At 43.7% G+C, this 21,201-nt stretch overlaps 2 protein-coding genes across 5 annotated transcripts in view; one reads left to right on the plus strand and one right to left on the minus strand.

The window, feature by feature from the left end:
• SLC41A2 (solute carrier family 41 member 2) overlaps nucleotides 1–2,433 on the plus strand; it is a 67,122-nt gene extending 64,689 nt beyond the window's left edge. For both annotated transcript variants that reach the window (XR_011147947.1, XR_011147948.1), the window contains exon 13: nucleotides 2,214–2,433. The gene's annotated coding sequence lies outside the window, so the exon portion shown is untranslated. The remainder of the gene's footprint in view (nucleotides 1–2,213) is intronic.
• The window catches only part of CHST11 (carbohydrate sulfotransferase 11), a 167,964-nt gene that overhangs the window by 10,123 nt on the left and 136,640 nt on the right, over nucleotides 1–21,201 (minus strand). The gene's annotated exons all lie outside the window — the stretch shown is intronic.

Below are 21,201 nucleotides of genomic sequence, written 5' to 3' on the forward strand. Positions count from 1 at the left end.
ATCTCAGTTATTATCAGCTCTCCTTCCCCCAGCCCCCCAGTTACACCATATGAGTACTAGGAGGTATTTGTTACTCAATATACAAAATGCTTTTCAGGGTTCCTTTTGTTTTCCCAGATGCTAAAAGGGTGGGGGTTTTTTTAGCATGAGGTTACATGCAAGCATGTTTCCAATCCTGTTTTCACATGAAAGGTGTGAATAAGATTCTTGCAACCTTGATGGAGAGCCTTGAAGTTACAAGCACGGTTTGGACTATTTTAAGACTTAGCTTTTACAATTTGCACCCATAACTACGCTGCTTAGTGTATATATGTGCTATACACCAAGTTCTAGATTGTATTTTTAAAAATGTTCAGCACTAGACAATAATGGAGAGCTAGCAATTTTTCATACGTGACAGTCCAAGCATTTCTCAAATCATCACAAATAATTATTACTCTGTGCAGATTTCTACAGATGACAGTCAGACCATTGCAGCTATGTGAATCAAAATACTGTATCTAAAAGAAAAATCGCGTTTTCAATAAAGGCATTTTATTCAACTGACCTGAACAGTTAAAAAGCAATAGCTTTGCAGCTTTTCAGACTTTGATTTACTTCACATTTCATAGCACATTATTTTTGACTTAACTTTTTCAAAAACTTCAAGCACTCAAATGAGAAGCACACCAAAACTCAATTAATATTTGTCGAGAGAAAGTACATTGTGTGTACTGGAGATGGAAATGCTTTACATCTTCCCTGACAACTTGTGGACAGACAAACTGGAATATGAATTTGCTATGAAAATATCTCTACAGAGTGGCTGGATAATAGAAGATACAGCTAATATTAACTTAGGAGCATTTTTACTAAGTGAGAACATTTTAGAAGCAAATTATATCCTCTGAAGGAAACTCTTGAAATATTACAAAGCTGTCCTCTTTTCTCCATTTCATGCATTGAACTTATTGCCCTATAGAGAAGATTAGGCTAAATATGCATTTTTTTCCCAATTCTTTGTATTTCAAACCAAGATAACCAGACAATTTTCAGTCCCCATTGCAGAGAATGCACCAGGGCTATGAAAAGAAGAATCAAAGTTGTTGAGAGTAAAATGGTCATACACAGTAGCTGCTAACACTCTATTGCCAAACATCCTGAATTGCTTCATACATTCCCTCCTTCCTGTGCCTATCCCCAGCTTTCTCTGTGTGTGTCTGTGTGCACTCAGAGAAGGGTACAGCAGAGAAGGGTGAGATAATCCAGCAGTTGTATTACTGTAGGGACTACACTGATTGATTAATGACACCCCTCAAACCTGCATTGACTTTGGCACTCACTCTTCTTTGTCCAGGTACTAGACAAGTACTAGTTGGGTGCTGGAAAAAACACAACACTGGACCAGTCAAAATCTAGCAACAGACACAAATGCAGCCACAGATGCTGATACTTTCCTGGGAAAAATTCACAACTAGGTCATTAGGTACTAACGTTTTCAGCTTGGAGAGAAAGTAAAATACCACAGGGAGGCTAAATGATGCAAAATCTTGAAAAATCAGAGACTGACACCAAATAACACCAGCTGTACATGAAAACCAGCTTTTTAATCAGGCTAAAACTCTGTCACACAACAAGATCCGGATCCAGGAAGAAAAGAGCCAGCTCCCTTTCAATGCCACCTTCTCCTGTATAATCCCAAAAATCTTTGGAAGCCTGTCCATTCTCATTCTCCATGCTAGGAGCTATTTGTATCAGGACTCATACCACACACAGGGTTTCGGGATAATAGCGTAAATGTAAGTATCTTATAAAGTAAAGTGTCTGCTCAGAACAAGGAGAGGGAAAAGTTGGAAGGCCCCAGGAAGATCAAGCAGAAAGACCTATGGCCTGGGCACATTGAGGATGAAGGATGTGCTGCTATGCATGTTGCTGTTCTGAATCTCTGGAGGAATATTACAGGGCAGGCAAAACTGAAGTGACTGAGTTTAAGTGCAATACATTCAAGAGGTAAGAAACCTTCAGGAAGGCTGGAGAAGCCTTGAGCTGGCAACGCTTAAAGCAAGCAATCTTCACGTTGGTGGGTTTATTGGGATTTAATTTATAGAAGATGAGTGTCAAGCTTCATGTTGCGTGTACCAAGAGCACTTTGCACTGTCTTTCCAGCAGCCAAAGAAAGGAGGAAGGAGAAGGGGAACAGACGGTCAATCCTTTCTTTTTTTTTTCTCTCACAGCAAGAAGAAATGGCTGTAACCCGAGGCTGGGACCTCAGCAGCCATGGTGGGGTGAGGGTGATGGAGCTGTGCTGCCTTCCCACGGCAGAGGCTCTGTGCTGGGACCCGACCTCTCTGCACTGCTGCCACAGGCACCTGCTGCCGCTCTGACACGAAAGGACAGCCCGTTCTTTGCTCCTGGCTCGTTCTTTAAGTGCAGCGATAAATCACTGTTTGCATTAAAAAGCTGAAAGGCCTGGCTATCGTATGAATTTAATTTTAAAAGGAAAACTCTCTGTCCTTTCCCCTCTGACACACACACACAGACAAACGTGTGCATGTCTGATGGCTGGGGCTGAGCTCGTGCTCTCTGGACCTGTGCATGGAACCTGTAACATGCAGGGACACAACCACTGTCCTTCTAACCCTCCTTTCCCAAGGATACACTACCATTGCCCACAGGTGCTTGGCAAAGAGCCAGCTTTGCAGAACCGTCTCCAAGTCACCAGGGACTGCAGACAGGGTCAAAGAGATTTCCACTTTTTATCTTAAAACTGCCAGGTTACAGTCAAGGCATAGATGAAACATAAACTGGGACAACCCAAACTTGGGGTTGGGAAGCTTGAAGCCAAGCAAGTGACCTGTAGCTGCTGCACTCTGCTATGACATCTTTACTGTGGGAGCTGTAGATATGATTTTCAAGGAAAGGCTTGAGAATTGGTTAGGAAAAGGCATGCCATGGACATCTGCAAATGATGCACCAGGAGGAGCACTGGGCTCGGGATGCACAGAGTCAGCCAGGGTGGAGATGGGAGTAGCCCTTAAAAAACAGAGTAAGAAACTACATTTTAGCATAGCTGGCATCTAGGAGACAATGGAAAAACTGACATTTGTTTGTTGCAAGGCGTTGTGGTTGCAGGGGTGAGATAAACTGGGTGGAGTGGGGAAACAGGATAGAGGAGATTCGTAAATACAAAAATACAGAAGAAATTCCACAAGGAGGAAAGGAATAATTTCGACTCAGTCTGGTTAGGACAAGTAGTAATCGAGCTAAACAAGAGAGACTCAGATACAGGATAAATGCAAACAGAAAGGTAAGATATGGGTGTGCTGAAACAGAATGAGGAATGTCCAGCATTGGGAACATCCACCTGCCCAAGAAGGGAGAGGGACTCAAATAATCCCACTACAGAGGCAGGTGTTGTCTTGCAGGTCCTTCAAGCTTTGCAGACCTGGGATGGTGGCTTCTGTAAGCTAAGCTTGCTGTCACAAGCCTCAGTATTCCACACACTCCAGGAGCAGGGCTTTCAGCAAACACTGCCATAGAGGCAGGGGCCAGTTGGTGCTGCAAATGAAACCTCCCTGAGGAAAAGGCAACACTGTCAAACTCCAGGGTGGGCAGAGACCAGCCAGAAGCTCAAGACAGAAACCGTGTGAAACCCTGCACAGGACGTGGGGAGGTGATGCAGCAGGTCTGAATGCCTGGAGTTGCCTGGGACACATGTGCCCTGCTCCACCCAGTAGCTCTGACCTGGAAGCCAGCGTTTATGGATTTCTCAATAACACAAATCCTCCTCCTGTACCTCTGGGTTGCAGCTTAGGTGTCACACAGTCGAGTAGAAATACTTATTTTCTTCTCAGCAGGTTATCTGCTATTTTAAGTGAATACAATTTACTCAGTCCCATGCTAAATCAGGGTAATATGTTTCCAATTTTTAACTCAGTGTGCAACACACCAATATTGCTCCAGAGCTTTTGAAACCCAAATAGGAGAAGCAGGAGAGAGTTGCTGCCTAGCTGGTTTCCTTACATATAATTCACAGGCTTTAGCAACCCCCTCAAGGAGAGGGGAATCCCGCAATTATGTGTTTAGCGTGTTGAGTCCCTGTTCCCTAACCTTAGCAGGCATTTGGTTGGAATGGGACACTGTGGGATGTCCCTTCCAGTATCTGAGCAGGTCAGGTGAACTCAGCTCCTGTGGGTCAGGGTTGCAGGTTCAGGCCCCCACCAAGAAATGCCATGCTGTTATTTTTAAGGTAAGAAGGAAGTGGAAGAAGGAGTGCTGATGCCTGCTGTGTATAACCCTGCTGTAAGCTCTGCCCTGTGAGCCTTGCTTCTGTCTAACTGGATGGTGCCAAGGTCCAGAGGAGACGGGGAAGAGAGAGCTAATCTCAGCCTCCCAGCAGGCCAGTGTCAGAAACAAGAACAGATTTCATCTCCTGTCTCAATATGACTTTCTTTTCTTGTAATGGTCTAGATGAATTCATCCTGGCACAGACTGGAAAAATACCTAAATCCTTTGGGTAATGATTTTCTTCTCCTTGACTAAACTATTACAAATTAACATTGAATTTATTTTACTTCCCCTTGGTAAGGTTATATTTTGCTCAGACTAAACCTTGCTGTTCTAAGGTAACTTTTTCTGGCACGTTTGGCTGTGCTGCTCACTAATGCTCACAGAAGGTGACTAACCAGGGTTGCTCATTCTCCATGGCCTTAATTACAGTTAACCGGAAACTTTTCACCTTTCTGCTGCTCTACAAAAAGAATTAGATGACCTCCTGCTTGAAAAGACAAAAGGCCTCTTATACTAAAATGCTAGCATTCATTTATAATCTTAATTACAACACGCTTCCCAGGAAACCTTCCTGCTGCAGAATGTAGCACAGAAATAAGATGCTGGGTTAACATGGAAAGCCTGTTTCATCAATAGCTTCCTAGGTCTGATTTGTTCTTTATTGATATAAACACCAGTGACTCCAACCCTGAGGGATGCTCAGTCCCAAACCAGCAAGCAGTAAGTAGTCCTTTAGCCCAACTATAATCCTGTCAGGCCCAAAGAGGGACCAGGACAAAAGACAGAAGATGAACCATGACACAGGAGAGGAAATAACTTGCTTTTTCAATATTTTGTTTTTGTTAAAACCCCCTGCTGTTTCAGTCCTTGTGCACCAAAACAAACCCACTGCCAGTAGCCAACCACAAGTGATTCCACCACAGGCTTCTCTGGGAAGCAAAGAATGTATGCATAAGGCTGCTTTCCCTGTTGGCCACCGACACCTCTTCCCGGATGCCAGCTTGCTCCATCCACTGTGCCAGCTCCACACAGACAACATCCAACATTCTGTGGATCCGACCACCAGGCCCTTGATGGAAACTTCCAGTCCTCCTGGGTTCCTCTACATCCTCAGCACAGCAATAAAAGAGCAGAAAATACATCTAGGTAATCTCCTTTAAATCCTGACAAGCCTGGGGTGACTTGGTTGCATTTTCAAGCATCTGACTTGCTACATTAATTCTTCTTATGTCAGAGCCATGAGGACAATGTTAAAAGTCCCTTTCGTCAGCCATTCAAGACAACTGGAAGGTACAAATATTAGCATGATGCCTCATTCATTTTTCCTCATCTCTACAGCTGTGTTTACTGTGATTTCTAAGGGTTCTCTGTCTCATCTAATAACAGATCCATGTAGGGTCTGCATACTAAATGTTGCTTTACAATAGAAGAACAGATTCTTAGTATCTCTTTAAATGGCAGCTATTTTTTTCAAACTGTTACCTCAACTACAGCCTGAAAGAAATTGCACATCATCTTCTTTTCCCTTTTTTTTTTTTTATGCTCATTCTTTTTTAAACTTCCCAAAGAAAATGAGCAGAAAAGGCCCCTCTGAGCTCAGGCTTTTGGGATCCTTCTCTGGCTGCAGCCAAGCACTGTCTCCTTGCTCTCTGCTCCTTTCACAGATGCTGAAGGCATGCCAGCCTCTCATCAGTTCCCTCTCTATCTGCTGAAAGGGCTGGCTCCCTCTTCCGTGCTCTCGCACCCTTGTCAGCCGCCTTATCCCACCTGCAGCTAGAGCATGCCAGCAAAGATCGGAAGAAAACAGAGCTCCAGGACTAAATTTCCAGCTAGCTCTTGCTCTGCATGCAAAGCCCCCTGGAGCAGCTCCCCGCTGTCCCTGAGCTGCTAACATGCCTGCAGCACCGGGCAGGCACTCGTGGCCTTGGCGAGCGTGGAGGGCATGGAAAGATCGGGAAGATCTCCCCTCTCCCTGAGCAGCGAGGCAAGGCGGAGAGGTGCCAACCCACAGCCCGAGGGACGTGGCCTGACAGCCAGGAGTGAGTCGAGGCATTCAGCTGCAGGGCTCGGAGAGCCAGGAGCGTGTGCTCCATGGCAAAGCGCCCGTGTGCTCCATGGAAACGTGCCCGCTGCTGTGCCGTGGGGAACAGGGTGGCTCTGTCCCGCACACAGGGCCGGCCTGTTCCACCTCCACGGGACTCCTCGTGTGGCAGAGGGAGCGCTTGGCCTTGAGCTGCTCACATGGGCAGCTTCCCCTCAGCTCAGGCAGAACACAGAGCCTGGCAGTTTACACTCACTGTGCTGCTTGTTGTTACTGCAGCCTTGGGAATGTGCTTATGGGGGAGCTGATTGCTTGGCCAGCAACAGCCCAGCTACCACTGACTTCTACTTGCCCACCCTTACCAGGCTGTTACAGTTCCCAGGACTTTTGCTTTCATAAGCTGCTTATTTTCTCTTTGATTAAGAAATAATGCCAATAAGGTGGGCAGGAATGCATACATCTCCCTTTATACATACATATGGATACGTGTATATGCATCCCTACCCACATCCAAGCAGTAAGCACCGAGATGGCACACACATTTATGTGGGTCACAGACCAGGGCTCATGCGTGCTCCCAGGCTGTACTGAAGGCCTGAAACACATTCTCATGTGTAAGCAGGTGGGACCGAAAAAATTCAGAGGAGGGAAAACACACACTACTGCTGATCTTCCTTAGCAGTGCGATGTGAGAAGCATCCATGGAGCCCACTCAGTCAGTACCTGGAACTACTGCCACCTCCCTGATGATTTCAGTCAAGAGATGTCCAACAGCTCCTGAGAAACACCGGCAGTTGATGATGTCCGGGCTTATTGAATAGAGGCTGTCCCTCTCCAGAGCTGCCAAGTGACATGGACTTAGAAGCAGGGAAAAGTGACAAATTCACATAATGCAGGAAAAGCTGATATTCCTCACAGAAGAAGTAAATCTAAATTACAGTTTCTTGCTAAGAGAGCTGTCATTTTAGACTGTCTCTGCAGGAGCTTCCACCCACTGGATCCATGAATGAAGAGTTAAAGGTTTCTCCTCCACCCCGCAGCATTGCCTGCTGCAGGACCTGTCTTCTCAAGGCAGGGAGAGCTGCCAAGTGCTCCGTGCCCTTCAGCTCATGGAGGTGCTTCCATGGCACAAATGCCTCCACAAACACGCTGATAATTAACAGTGGATTTTGCTCTTTGAACGTATCCTGTCTTTTATGAGATATATCAGCATAGCTGACCTAGGGATTAACAATGACATCCAACTGCTTTCAACCCTCTTTGTTTTGCATTTCAAATATAAAACTGATTTCGTGAAAGTCTGCTTATCCTGTTGTTTCTAAATCCCTTCTGGTGGTTGATCCTAGTTGGAGCAGGTCACTGTACGAAGGCCCATTTGTAAGGACCACACTTAAACACTTTTGATCTGGTGTCTGCAACTCTGTGTCCATTCCTGCAATCCATCCCATGGGTATCTTCCAACTGATGTGCATCCCAGCTAGCATGAGCAGGGAAGTCTCACAAAACCTCTTTCCAACGTCTCCTACTGTTTCTAGAGACATTCGCTTCCTGCTTCATGACTTAACTTTATCTCTGACTTTGTTTGTTTAAAAATAAACTTTGTTCACAGGGGAAAGCAGTACGTGGGAGCCACTGCTTCCAGGAACAAACTGTAATTTCATTCAATTTATTCTGCTTTCCCAGGCACTCTGTTATTCCAGCTCTCCACCACCTCTCTTTATGCACCTGCAAGTCCAAGCCCACAACTTCAGTCCCTCTTTCCAGTGCCCTTCAGAAGTGGTTATGGCCCCCTAACTCACCTTATTAACACCACTGTGTTCAGTCAGCCCTGGTTAATGCAATACAGGGTCTAAGGTAATCCCAGTTATTTTAAGGTTAGCCTTAACTCTTCCTCCTGCCTGAGCTTCTTTTGCACTTGTGCCTCTCCCTGCTCTTCCCTCTCTCTCCTCAACTGCTCTTTATTTAACAGCCCCTTTTGCGAGCTGCCCTCAACACCACTGAAGCTCAAGTTGAACTTTCGAACCCACGGGAGGGCTGGGAGAAGAGTGGGGAGATGCAAACATTTCTAAAGGAAGACATGGATGTTAAACAGGATGAGTAGAAGGCTGCTCCAAAACACACATATTCTTAAGAGACCGAGATAAAGCAGCTACCATACACTGCTGCTTTAAACCTGATGCAGAACATCTGCTCCTGTTTTGCTTTTCATGATTCATGTCCTCTTGTCTGCAGCCCTGGAGAGAGAAGGGCCACCTGAGCAGAGACAAACTGCTGGTTCACTCAGACTATTTCCAGGAGAAGAAAACACTTGCTGAGATTAACTGAGAAAACCTGAACTGCTCAACAGCCAGCAAAGCTATGAAGAGCCTGCACATCAGTCTAACAATATTTTTTGTTCCATTTTCACCCACTGCAGACAGGATTGGGCCCCTCCCATCCTCCACTCCCCACTTAGTTTTTGTGGATCAACTGAGATCAGTAAATCTCAGGGGCTCTACTGCAGCCTCAAAGTACAGCTTTTTGGAAGTACTCTGAGATCGCTCAGCTCCCTATGGTGAGGCAGTGGAGCAGACCCGAGTCCACTAAAACATGGGAATATTTTAGCTATGACCAGCCTCATCAGGGACTGAAGGCAACAGATGCATATTCAATGGGAATAAATGCTTATTCCCAAATAAAGCTGAGACAAACTGCAGAGGGATCTCCAGGTGCTGGCAGGATGGATAACTCCTCCTGAAGCTGCATCTGGAGCCACTATTGCAGATCAAGGTCTGGGATACAAATAACACTCAGTACTTATCTGATATTTTTTAAATCTGCAAACTTTAAAGCATCATCCCCACTTTCCAGATGTGAGAAGCCAGCCACAAGGAACCAGTCCAGTGTTGCTGCATTCTTCTACCATCTTCACAAGCTGAACCTTGTCCTCTTCCCACACCTCTTCTCTGTCCAAGTGCAACCGACGGGTTCAAGACACGGCAACCTAATGCTACCAGAACTTTCAATTTTCTGTCATCTTGCCTTTTTCTTAAGAGGGGAAATGGGGTTTATTCTTCAGCCCTGGTTCCTGGTACTGCTCTGGGAGAACTGCAGAACAAGCTATATCTCCAAATATTTGTCCTCCCTGAAGTTTCTAGAAGACAGGTTAAGTAAATGGATTAAATCGGAGACTCAAGATTCAGATTGAGAAACTGTGGCAGTAAAGAATGCTGGAATCAGCAGATTACAGATATTCAAAGCACTTGGTTTAGGCTTACACCTTTCCCTGCTTGTCATTTCCTCCCTGAACAACACTTTTGAGATTCATCTTTGGGTGTAACTTCCACAGCATGTTGGTGTCTATGAGAAATCAGTAACATACATTTGGCACTGCCTGCTGAAAAATATGTAGCATGTTCTGCAGTAACACATATAGCTTTCTGTTTATCTAAACTGCTATCTTAAATGGCACTGAGATCTCACAGAAAGTCCCCCGAGTTACGTACAGTCAGAACACTCCAAGATGTTGTACTGGGATTTAAAGAAATCACTTGAAGTACAAAATAGAAGGGTTGCACGTGTTGGTCTGTTTTTAAATTTAATAACATGAGTTTGCCACAGCCCTGAAAATCAACCTGTATGTTACTGAAAAGAAAAACCAGACCATAAAGTTCACTGGTCTATAAAGCTCATGGCGAAAAGTAAAAGGTAGAATTTTTTTTGTTTGTTTTGAAAAGACTGGTTCAGTGCAGACAAGAGAAGGGTGAGATGCAAACAGTTTATCTGGAATAGGTGGACAGTACTAAGCCAAACCAACCTGATTTGGAGAAGCAGCGTCAATAAGCTGGTTAGTGGGTAAAGCTTAAATGAAGTACTACAACTCTGCCTACCTGTTTCAGCCTACCACAACTTACTCATCGGCACTAAAAATAACTAGAAGCACAGCAGAGAAGGTGAAGGAAAACATGAAGGAAAACAAGCAGCCTGAGTGATTCCATTAAAAAACCTCCAAATAGTAACAAAACCACAGCCTGCCTGGGAACAGCCCTCTGGGTTTGAATGGCATCTGCTAAAGCAGCCTGGTACTGCCACATCAGTGCAAAGATGAATGAACGGTCTAAAATGCCTGTCCATGGATGACAAGAGAAAATATAACACTGGTAAACAAGGTCCTGGAGCATTACAGTCCCCTCCAAGGAAGCAAGTGAAATCAGAGCCTGGAACTGGTGTTAGAAAGCAAAGGGGAAGGAACAAAGAGAACAAAACAAAAATGATACGTAGCAAAAATTCTGCTCCTATATCTCTGGGCTGAAGAGCTTCCTTGGAGAAGCTCTTTGCTTTTTTGGCAGAGGATGACATCTCTCTGGGAAAGGACAGGAAAGGAAAACGGAAAAGCCTGTGATAGATTAAAACTGCTAAACAAAAGAGATTGGGGAATTAATATTTATGAAATGCGAAAAAGACTGTAGTAAAAAAGAGATAACACAAACCTAATAAAAGCAGAGTTGTTCTGAATTAAAAAAAACACAGATGCAGAGCCTGCAGTCTGGTGCTGTACTATCAAAAAACCAATTCCTCCCTGTCTCAGGCAATGTCAAAACAAAACCCCCCACATACAGGCCCAGTTCAAAAGCTATTGAAGTTAATAAAAATTTCCTCTTGATTTCCAAGTGCTTTGAAAATTTGACTCTTTGGGAGTTTCTGATGTTGGTAAGAGATGTATCACTATCACCCCCAAAAGAAATCCCATAGCTCACACCATGTTACACAGAGATTCTATAGGACTGAAGGGTTACTGCCAGAAGTTGCCCAGCTTCTCTGCTCAGTAGAGGATGTTCATCCCAAATTCTGGCGTGGGGTGTTGGGGAGTGTCACCTGCAGTGTTATGGAGATGATTATTTTTGAAAGTGCATATGGGAGTTACTGCACCAGTGGCTTCTTAAAGCCTTTGAAAATTTTCCCCCATCACAGCTGTGAGCTAGAAAAGATGTTTTCACGTCCTGCTGTGGAGTATCATAGTGTGCCATATTCAATGCACCACCTAGCCTTGTTTTTGAAGGACATTTGCTTTAGGGGAGGAAAGTATTTTATAATCCTGGTGCACCTCTCTGTTGAGAAGCATTTCTTTTGATATTCTGCTGAAGTTTGTTTCTTCTTTTCCCCCTGCATTAAATATACCCATGGCCAGAAGGTCATGAATGTGGAAATGTGTCAGTGAAGAAAGGCTGAATGAAAACCACTGTTCCAACCTCAGTTCTGAGTTTGTTGCTCTGTATGTGCGTTTCTTGGATGGGGTTTTCATTTTCGGTAGGGTTGTTTTTCATTTCCAGGCATGGTTTGTTCTGGTTTATGCTCAAGACCTTGCACTAACAAAGCCTGATGGTTCTGTGAAAGGAGTATAAACATAGATGCTAATCACCTGAATAAAGGCAACTGCTCCTCGAGATACTGGCTTTTTCCTGGGCAAGAAAGGGTGAGTGTCCAGAGGGAAATGCCAAGTCACAGGGCATTTCAGACCTATTAATGTAATTTAGAAAGAAAAAGAAAATCCACACTGGGCTATTAGCAACAATCAGGTGTTAGAGTGCAGGGAAGACGCATAAAACACTGCATTAAACTAGGACAGTTTTGCTCTACCTCAGAACATAAAGTTTATTGAATAGCTCCCAGAAGAGGGAAAAATGGATTTGGCACTCTGCAATAAAGTCTATAATTACTTTTTTATAGAAAATCCACGGACTGTGTCCAGCTCCTGGCAATTTTTTATGGTGTTGACTCGTGAATGCTCTTGTCCAGTGCCACCATCAGTGGGAGCAAGACGGGCAGCTGCAGAAGGGTTCTGAGCTATCCCTTTCCAGGAGCCAAGGCAGACAAGAAGCCCACAGAGGAGCCCAATTCTCCCTGTTGTGCCATTGGAATGGAGTAGCGATGGGTCTCTTCACCTGCCCAAGGTCACCCAACCACCTGGAGAGCAGGGACAGAGCTGGGAGAGGCAGTGGCAGTGACCCATCCACTGAGCTCGGCCACACTGGAAGAGCCAAACTCATGGATGTGTCTGTGGAAAACCTAGTGTTTTGTGACTCATGGACCCTTGAGCATTTCTAACCATCTGGTTTCCCAGAACTGGCCAATCTGACAGGTTGGCTGCCAAATTAACAAAGTTAACAGAATGTGTGGATATGTGAAATTGTGGGGATGCAGCTAGGGATGTAACATATGACTTCATGGAGATTTAAAAAGCTCTGCATCTGGAATCAGACAGGTTGGGCAGAGGTGGGATGATTAAAAAGGTTCTCTAGCACCTTTGGGTGTTATTTACACCACAAAATTTTACATTCAAGGATGCCTGAGTCATTTGATAGGCAGCTCACAGCTATACAGCTACTGTGAAGAATAACAAATACAATTTTGGATGAGAAGTTTATGGACGTATTTTTAAAATGCATGCGCTGACACCCTAATTTTACTTTTTCTAATGGCCCTGCCTTCTGTGCACTCATGACCTTCCTGAACCTTGTGTGAAGTTTGAAAGAACTTGTAAATCAGTGCCTCTTCTGGACATTTAAATGGCAAGTGATTAAAACCAAAAAAGAAACTACTCAACTAGTTCTAGTTGTGGTCATCAGGCATTGCTCCCTCTGTGGCTCAACAAAGCAGAGAAAACACAGATTATTCCCAGGCTCAGTGGCTGTAAGTCTGAGTCTAGACAATGTATGTCTACTCACAACAACCTATCTTTTATATTTAACTTAGCAAGACCTGCAGATAGAGAAAACATATGCTTTACTTAGAGATTAAGGAAGAGCACTCAGCAGTGCTCTCACTGCTGCACACTGAATAGGTGAACCTCAATAAAAACATGATTAGCCCAAACCCATCTGTCACACAAAGCAGCAGCCTTTCACTGGGGACACTTGTGAACAAGCAGATAGCTTTTGTCTGTGTAGGAGCATGGCCAGTCCCCAGACCCACAAGCTCTCAGGCCCACTGTGAAGCATGCAAACATTATCACTGCCCAATAAATGTGAAACCTGCTCATTTTGACATGGTGAGTCTGTGGCAGAGCCAACAGACTGACAACAGACTGACTCAACAGTGTCCTAGTCTCCTGTCATCAACGTCAGCTTCTGCAAGCAGTAAATCTACCAAAGAAAAAAGATAATCAAAATAAAGCTTTCACAGTTTCTTGTCCAATGTTTCCCTTTCTGCATCAATTTTCAATTTTCTCATTGAGTTCATTGCTCAATGAAAAATGTGCCATTGACAAGGCTGGAATTAAGCACAGCCCAAGTTTCTACCACGTCCACATTGCACTGCAAGAAGACTGTGGCTTGGATCATGTGCCTTATGAAAACTAATGTCAAACTTGTTAGAGACTTCGAGGAATTCAGAATTTCCTCCACTGCGCTTGTGCAATGTCCAGAACCATGAAGGGCTGATTGCTAGCTGAGACCAGTAAATGTTATTCCAATACATAGTAAAAATAATGGAGAAACTGAGCAGACCCAAATTAAAAGGCAAAGAAAATGAGAAACAGTGGGAATATAGACAAATAACATTAACATGCTTTGCCTCTTTATGGCAATGTTCCTGTCATTACAAAGGCAGGTGTAAGAGGTTTTCTTTCAAACGCCTTAGGGTAGAGCATCAACAGCAATTTCACAGGAAAGCACCACTTTGTATAATGAGGGAATGCACAAAAGTTTTCTGTAAAGAAAACCCCACAAAACAAAAAATCTATAAGTGTTTCCAGACTCTATGCCTCTACAGGGCTGCTCTGTTTCATCAGTCTCAAATGATGGAAATTGTCCAGTAGTTATGAAAATATCTACCTGAGAAAGTTATGAGAATTCTTGCAAGATGCAGCACATCCTGCCAAGGGCTCAGCAAATGACCCACTGACACAAGGGAGATTTATATTATTAGGAGAGCTGCCCAAGGGTTTTGTTATTAAGTTTCACAGCCAAGTTTTCACACAGAAGAAATTGAAAAAATAAGAAAAAGGCAAGTATTTTGATATCCTAAGCATGTGTCCAGTCCTGAAAGTTTACACAATGATGTGACTGAGAACTGCAAACAGATGAGAAGAATCTGATGTCTAGATCAACAGACTGACAGCGCTCTGCAGGTGCCTTCTCCAATGCTGGTGTTTGTTTTAAGAGCTCTCACTTTGAAGAACATAATTAAGACATCAACAATTGGTAAGTTTTGACCTGAAGACATTTTCCCAACCTTGCAGGTCATTTTCTCTGCCTCTGCAGACACCAGGAGCCAGTGGGAGGTTCATGCCAAGGCAGTATCTCATGCTCTGAGTAACATTCCAATTTCTGTAACCAGATTTTTGGAACAGCAAGTTTTTATTTTGGGCAAATCCCATGTGAAGGGCATGCTTCCGTAGACAGATGGATATCCTCAACTTATTGATATAGCATAACTATTATTAGATGCACAAACAGCTACTGCCTTGTTGTGCTTCATGGATTAAAAATTAGTAATGCAGAATCCTGTTAATGCAATAGAGAAATACAGATAATCTAAGTGAAAGAGGAATGCTCTTATTTCAATATTCTAATTTAGACCTTGATCAAAAAGATTAGCTGCTTTACACTTCATCGTTCAGATGAACCACAGCACAGACATGTGGCTGGGGAGACTTTATCATAGGTAAGAGGAACAGGTGCCTCTGCTGAAAACTTCCGTGTTACATAATCCCATCAATTTCCACGTTGTACGCAATTGCTACAAGACAGAATATTGCCTGGTGGTGCATGCAAGGATGTGGGAACCCCTGACCTGGTGCTTAAGGGCTGATCTATGGAGAACCAGAACAAAAACCTTCCTGTTTCTACCAGTGATTTGTACAGGGCTGCAGCAGGCTGACTTTTTTTTGTACGCACAGACTCTGGCAATCTCAGCACAGAATTTCTGCTTTCAGATCCATAAGGCACAGAGGATCAGTTCATGTCAATGAAATTCCCTCTTGGGGACTGAATACAATACGAGAGAGAAAGATGGGTACAGAGACCTGAGAGCAAAATTCTCACCCTGCAGTTGGAAAGGCTGTTTTCTGGATGGTGCTCAGGAAAACACCTGGCCCATGTCACTGTCAGTCCCTGCATAGCAGAGAGGCACTGGGTTTCCACTACCTTGGACCCTTTTCCAGCCATATCTATGAAGAGGATCAGATTAAAAATTCCAGCCTTTCAGGCAGGCAGCCCAGCACACAACTGGGACTCACACCAGAGACAGGATTATGCCCCATCCCTGAAGTATTCAAGTCCAGGTTGGGTGGGACATTGGGCAACCAGTGGAAGGTGTCCCTGCCCATGGCAGGGGGGTGGAATTAGGTGATCTTCAAGGTCCCTTCCAACCCAAACCATTCTGTCATTCTATGATTCTATGAATAATAACCTGTATTACAGCAGGCCATATGGAAGCATTCCATATTCATCTCTCAGACATGATATGTTTGTTTGTTTGGCAGGCCCAGCAGATGGGGAATCACGTAACAAAATTACTCTGCAATGCGATGCCAGCATTTCCCTTCCTGTCGAAAACCACAGAATAGACAGGGGAAACAGCAGGATGTGGGTGATGCAGAATAAGGTTTCCTGACCCCTGGGCATCCAGACCTTGACCCTGGATTGATTGTGCATGAGCTGGAGAAGAGTCCATGGTTGCTATACCCTCATCATCATCTACATCACCAGACCCAGCTGAGGCTGGTCATGTCTTTTAAACTCCCTTTAGGGGTGGCAACTCCACCACTTTTCCAAGCAGACTATTCAAATGCTTGACAACCCTTTCAGTAAAGACTTTTTTCCTAATATCCAATCTAAAACTCACCTGGCACAACTTGTGGTCATTTCCTCTTGTCCTATGACTGGGAGAAGAGACTGATTCCCACCTGCCTACAACCTCCTGTCAGGTACTTGTGGAGAACACGAAGGTTCCCTCTGTGCCTCCTTTTCTCCAGGCTAAACAACCCCAGCTCCCTCAGCTGCTCCTCACAGGACTTGTGCGAGATAAGTATGAAAACCAAAAGTAACAAAATTCACCAGGCTTTTTTCCTAAGTTGAATTAAGTCTATGAAAATTCTACGAGTGATTTTAGTTGAAAATAACAGGCCTGGTCCAAAGCCCCTTTAAGGTTTTACCCTGCTGAAATTCCCACAGCCTGGACATACTTTCAAGCTGTGCAAACTTTACCACACATCACTGCTCTGCGTGTTAATAGTGCTGAGTGCTGGCCTGAGCTCTGCTCCCACCAAAGTCATGTCAATGAGATTAACTCCCCACTTCAGTGGGGAATTAATTATTATAATGGTGAGTACTTTTTGAAAATCCCACTTCTCTTGCTTTGCAGGATGTTTTGTGGGTTTTTTTTTTTTTCCTTAATTATTAAATTTCAATTGAGAAAGGCAAAGTTGGTAGATTATAGAAATAATAGCAAAGAAATATTGGAGTCATCCTGCAATACCTGAGTAACTGGCAAGGCTCATCTGACCATTTACTCCCCATCTAAATGGGGTCTGTAAATAAACACTGAACAGATATATAACCCATGTGCTGAATTTTATTTTTGCTATGATAATAAAAGCCATGGAGAGAGATTCATGATAACATGACTCCTCACTTGACTGGGCACAAACAGCATTCGTTACATTCTGATGATGCATTTAGGCCTCAGAGTACAAAGAGAGTTTTACATCTTTTTTCCTTTTTTTCCGCACCAATTTGCATGAGAAGTACAGAGCATTTAGTCTTTGAATTAATCAAAATATCTCTGCCTTCACTGAATAAATATATTTGAATACATGAATAAATAATATATTGAGTAAAATAATGAAACTCATTTAAAATGAAGCTGAGAATGAGGTCATGGTTTTTATTAAATGTGACATTTTCCACAGTGTTTACACTGCAAGAGATAATGGCCTATGTATTTTAAAGTGGGTAACAAGCCATCAAAAATCAACTTCAGATAAATTAAAGTAGCTTAATTTTCAGCTGGCTCTGGGCTTTTAACCTGATTTTCTGAGTCAGGTTAAGATGATTCAAGACTAAACTTGGGTTTATGTGCCTAGGATGAAAATCTTCATTTAAAATCAAAGGAAGCACTTAATTGCCAGGCAATCCTAAGGACTAGAAGTCCAATTCAAAGGTCAATCTTGCTAAAGCTGTCAGGCACCTACCCTCAGATAAAAGTATTACATCTAGTACTAGCATTTCAGTGACAGACATACCATGAATACAATATACTGATTCTAAACAAAAATGTTTTGCTTGTACGAAATCCTGTTCCTGGAAGCAAGCAGAGAGCGAACAGGAGCTGAGCTTGAAAAGTTTTCATGAAAACCCACCAAGCCACATACAAAATCTATTCACCAGCGGTTGACTTGAGGACAAGTCTATTTTACTTGGCTGCCTAAAGCCACTGCTTGTCCAGAGAAATCAGCAAACAGAAATGTGAGTGAAGCAGGTCTAAGAAATGAACTCAATTAATGTGGAATTAGAAGAGGAAGAAAGTAAGAAGATAACAGACACTTTAAATAGTGAAATCCATGAAACAGACCCTATAATACTGCCACCACCTCACTCCATCCCTGGCATCCCACCAGCCTGCAGTGAGGAAGGGCTGGACAGAACCAACACAAGGTAGCAGCCAGTTGCCAGATTGTTTTCATTTGCTGCTGTCTGCTCAGGGTTCATGTCAATTAGCACAGGCTAATCAGTATTTCATTAAAAACATAATGAAAGTCCTAACTCTAACAGAGATTTATAAGGTTGCTTATTACACCATATTTGAGTGCTGTGATTAAAACAGACCTTGATTATGCTTCACCTCTTGTAACTGTGACCCCACAGGTTTCATAATATTTAGCAACTACGTCAAACACCATTCATGATCTGTTTGTTCTTACCCCCATGCTCTCAGATAGCTGACAGGATGGAGCTTCTCAGATCAAAATGATCCAAGAACATAGTAAGACTTGGAGTAATTAGAAAGGTTTGTCCTGCCCTGCTTTCTTCCAAGGTAGTGGTGGAAAGGTTACTTGACCTGTGATATGGCATATACTGTGTCATCATAATAAAATGGGTTAAATACTGAATCCACGTGATGAAGTTTACCTGATGAAGGGCATTCATAAGCCAGCCTTTTTCTGCTGAAAGTGTTCCAAGTCCAAAGCTACTCCATAGACTGATCAGGTTGGCCAAACTCATCCCTGCACCTGAGCACTGGTCTGCCACATCCATCCCTGTGGCTGGTGCCATGCAGCCCTCTCCTAGACAGTCCCTGGGCATGGTTCAAGGGTTTGCCCACCCTGGACCATCTGGATGGTCTGGACATGGCAGTCCTGGTTTGGAGGTGAGGCAGCTGAGCTGCAGGGGAGCAATCTGTGCCCTGGCAGCTCATCTCTGGGCCAGAGAGCAGAGACCGGCTCTCTTTGCCTGCTGTTAAATCCCAAGCTTTTTGCTCTCTCTGCTCTAAAAAGCAAAATGTTTTGATCTATACTCTGATATGCTTTTGAGTCCAAAAGTCTTTTTGGTCTTTTGGTTTTCACTAAGAAGAATAGGTGATGTTGCCCATCAATTTAACCTTTTCATTGAAACCTTTATGAATCTAATGCATCCCAGTGCACTAGATCTTCCAGTATGGTGGCGTTATTTGCCTAAAGGAACATTCACAAAGCATAATGAAAGCATGACAATTTTGGAAGTGATTAGGATTAGTGACGAAACGATCTGCAGTGTCACTGGCCCATGGAACGTGCAGAGAAAGAGCTCAAAGTCATTACCTGACTGTACATAAATCTGCCTCATCTACAAGAAATTATTAATTCAGTCCCACAATAACTCACGTTGAAGGCTGCCTTTAGGCTGTGGTAACCGCTCTCCACCTGGAAGTCCTGAGGCCCAACAAGCCCTCCCTTCCCAGCAGTCCTGAGAGGAGCTTCCAGTGGCAGGAATGCACGAGTGGTTTCCAGTGCTGTGCCCAGCAGAGGAAGTGGGTGGAAGAGGAGTTTGGGAGGCATTCTTGGTCAGCTGGTGAGGCACTGAAGACAGGAACAGCACGATTTATGGACCCTCTTGAGCAATCCAGGTTGCAAGTCAGTGCCAATCACACTGCTGTGAATGATGACAAAGGAGTCACAGAAGCAGGACAGAGGTTCTTTCTCAGTTCCAGCCAGTTAACCCTGGCATTCCACAGATGGCAAATCCTTATGGTTTATTATCCAAAGTAATTTCATTAAAACTCTGCCTTTAAGAATAATTAGGTAAATGAGGTGAATGAAGTAAACCTTCCAAAGGAAAAATCAATGCTTTCTGGATACATTTCACGTAGGTGGCATTAGATAAAATGGCATTGCTTTAGGACATCCCTCCACTCCAATCCTTCCTTTTCAGTCTGAAAAATTGTACCTTATATTCCCTTTAATTAAGTCTTGTTTAGCCATGTCATAACTCTTGTTTATGCAATTAGAAGCTGCTTGATACAAGCACAGAAGTCCAAAAATACATGTGCAAAACCCTTCCAACAAGCAGCCCTGCTCAGAGGGGACCAGATAACTGTGACCCCAATGGTGTCATTAGCATTATTAAATAATGCCCACTTTTCTAAATGCCACCCTCTGTTACCTGACATCCCCCTTGGATGATCTGAGCACAAAGCGTTTGCTACCACCTTTTAGTCTCACAAGGAAGCATCCTCATTCTGGGAGTGCTTCCGACAGCAGTGCAAATACAATCCTGAATTTTTGTGAGGCTGAGGTCAGGATCGGACACTGCTAGACAGTAAGACCCCATGCTGGGACTAGGTTTGAGAGTCAATGTTAAGCCCTCTGCACTGACATGGTGAGCTTCAGAAATTCTCATGAAGCTTCTTGAGGTCTTCAAGCAACACTGCCTGGAAGGCTGGTCTGTTCTTCAGGCTGAAGGTGCCTGGAGCACGTGACTCAGTGAGAAGTTAAGCAAATTAAATTAGATGATTTTTTTTTTTTGCCTCTCCACCAGTTTCTGGAAAACTTATGCAGGAAGAACTCCCAGGGTAGGGTTTTCCAGCAGGAGGTGCCACCTGGGATGTTGCCCAGGACTGGGTGGCAGAAGCCACCATAATATAGACAGTTAAAGGCAAATAAATGAAATGAAAGTAATGGAAACTGTGTGAGTACAAAGACAAATAAATGAGCAGAACTGCCAACCTAGAGGCACAACCCCTGTATACAACCAGGCACCAGGAGGGTGTGCACCCCCATGGTGTAGGCAGAAAAGGAAAGTCTCCCACGCTGACTGCCTCCTACCAAGGTCAGAATGGGCAGATGCTATGTACATTTCAGGAGAAAACCAGGATTTTAATTTAAAAAAAAAAAAAAGAGTACTTGAGAATAATGCCTCTTATGACCAGGTGCTTTTGCAGCTCTGGGTAAGGAGCATTAATTCTCAGTCCCAGTTTTCTCCTCCTACGAAATGTTGGCAATTCCTTCTTCTGCTTCACATGGAGATTAGTATGCATTTTCCCAGCATTTATAAAATGAAATACACCATGCTGCTTGATTTATTTCTGTTACTCTTGATACAAATCACACAAAGCTGTGATTCATGTTTTAATATTGATCCTGTAATTAGTTCAGTGGAGGTAAGCCTTCATGCTAGCTACAGTCCTACATTTACTCACTTGGATGCCATTGTAATACTGGGTTTAGATGCTAAACCTTTACAAGAATTCTGTTTCATGGTAGTCAAGAGCCTGTTTCACACTGTGGTAGCAGCCTGATCTAATGATGCCTTACCTGAACTAGACTTCTCATGCAACTTGCATGACCCCGTCACACACACATCCGGATGGGACATTAACAGCACCGTCCTTGTCACCTAACCCTTTCCATTCCCTGGGGATGGATCATTCATCCT

This window comes from Aphelocoma coerulescens, chromosome 1A (assembly GCF_041296385.1).
Source record: "Aphelocoma coerulescens isolate FSJ_1873_10779 chromosome 1A, UR_Acoe_1.0, whole genome shotgun sequence".
Lineage (NCBI taxonomy): Eukaryota > Metazoa > Chordata > Aves > Passeriformes > Corvidae > Aphelocoma > Aphelocoma coerulescens.